Source organism: Sinocyclocheilus rhinocerous, unplaced genomic scaffold, assembly GCF_001515625.1.
Source record: "Sinocyclocheilus rhinocerous isolate Xijiao unplaced genomic scaffold, SAMN03320098_v1.1 scaffold478, whole genome shotgun sequence".
Classification (NCBI taxonomy): Eukaryota; Metazoa; Chordata; class Actinopteri; order Cypriniformes; family Cyprinidae; genus Sinocyclocheilus; species Sinocyclocheilus rhinocerous.
This window is the reverse complement of record NW_015651483.1, coordinates 1,346,663-1,348,823: the sequence shown is the minus strand read 5'-3', so window position 1 is coordinate 1,348,823 and position 2,161 is coordinate 1,346,663. Positions and strand designations below refer to the sequence as shown.

The 2,161-nt window shown below is 32.5% G+C and overlaps 1 protein-coding gene across 1 annotated transcript in view; it reads right to left on the bottom strand.

Annotated features, from left to right (window-relative positions):
• The window catches only part of LOC107712876 (disabled homolog 1-like), a 457,572-nt gene that overhangs the window by 201,521 nt on the left and 253,890 nt on the right, over positions 1-2,161 (bottom strand). The gene's annotated exons all lie outside the window — the stretch shown is intronic.

Below are 2,161 nucleotides of genomic sequence, written 5' to 3'. Positions count from 1 at the left end.
GACATGGTTTTATTATTTCTTGGTAAAAATATTAATAAACTGCTTCACTGCTTTAATATTTGACATACCAAGCCAAGTCATGTGGTGCAACAAACAAACAAACACAACAAAAAGAAAATCAAAGCTTTTATCATAATTCCTTAGAAAATGTAAATATAATTTAACAAAACGTGATTAATAATATTTAAATATATAAAAAAAATAAAATAAATAAATAAACCAAGGCAGGTGGTGCGACCAACATTCTGCAACTAACGACTATTTAGATAATTGATTAATATGTTGATTATTTCTTTAATTAACTGATTAATCAACAACAATCCAAATATTATTAAAAAGTTCTAATTTTAATACAAAATAATGAATTTTAATTTATTATTAAAAATATTATTCCACATCCTACCCAGTAGCTTGGCTGCTTGCTTAGCTGTTTAGAACAGAAGTAAAATCACTCAATTAAAAATGATAAAATTACAAAAACAAAAGCACAGACTAAACGTTAACATGCACTCATTTGAATATAAAAAACATTATATTTGCATGCATTAACTCCCTTTTAAATGTTCATTTAAAATGGCATTGAAAAGTTTTTCAAAAGTATGTACAAAGAATACATTTCTACGAACTGTGGCTCATGTGTTTTTTATTGTAGACACTATTATATCTTTTTTTAAAAATCATCATTGTTATTGAACCCAATCAGGCTATTTGATGCAGTCTGAATAAGCTGGAGGCATTGAAGAAGAAAAGTAAAGGAAGAAGGACAGAAAGAGAGAAATAGAAAAAGAGGGATAGAAAGCTTGAGGAATCAGAGAAGTGTGAAGCAGAGATCCGCTCCCTGGGTGAGAGTGAGAGCTTCAGAGAAAGTGCATTGAAATATGGAAAATTGCCCTGCAAGGTGCCAGCAGAGAGACACTATAAAGACAGCCTCAAGATGTAGCCAATCACATAACACATGATGTCCATGTAATGACAGATGGGCCACATTCACACTCTCTACTTTCAATATATCTCATATTCAGAGAACACATTATGCCCAACAGGCCGGCGTTTCATTTAATTGAGGACACGTGTAGGAAAATGCCTATGGCGTCTCACAGGTGCATGATGGCATAGGATGACTTTTCCAACGCAGCCAACAGTCTAATGCAGGGGTAAACTACACACCCATGCTTTCAAAGTGAATTTTGACTACATTCATTGCTTCGGGGTGCTGTGCACAACAAAGTGCCTTAAATTTGCCACATGGTGTGGTTAAAGATCTGAAGAAAAAAAAGTTTTAGTTTCAAACTTAGTCTCAGCCAAAGACCAACCACAATCCATTCATTGACCATTACATGATTGACATTTATGGTCGCTACTGGGGATGGAGATGAAGATTGTTTAATAAAGGCTTGAATTTTGTGCCTGTTCCTCACAAAAAAAGCAGTTTGAAGATTTGGATTGCAGCACACAAATAAAATTGATTACTTTTATAATCATTTTATCTTTTTTTGGTGTGTTTGATGGTAGTTTTTGGAGTCAAGGTATATTGAGAAAATGTATTTTGTGTCCCACGAAACGACAAAATATATTACACGATAAGTAATGGTTAACCAATTACAGATATGTTATTTATTTGAAGGTTTAAAACTGTAGGCTTATTTAACACTTTGTAATATTTTAAAACATTAAAAGTTGAAGGCCTACAGAACAGAATGAATTGTTATAATTTGAAATTAAGTAAACGAGTCAATAACGTTAAACAAATGCTATTGAAAATAATCTCAATGGTCATAAATACAACGGTATCAACCGATTACTTTAGTTAATTCAGAAACCACCGATGTCACATGGACTATTTTAACCATGTCCTTACTACCCTTCTGGGCCTTGAACGTGTCAGTTGCATTGCTGTCTATGCAGGGTCAGAAAGCTCTCGGACTTCATCAAAGATGAACGAAGGTCTTACGGGTTAGGAACGACATCAAGGTGAGTGATTAATGACAGAATTTTTATTTTTGGGTAAACTATCCCTTTAAGTTCAATACGTAACATGCTGCATGTAACTTAACTATGCTGCTACAATATTTTTATGGAAAAGTTTTGGCAACCACAGCTGCCGTTTTTTTTTTTTTTTTTTTTTTTTTTTAATTTTTATAAAATTAAATTTTTTTAATAA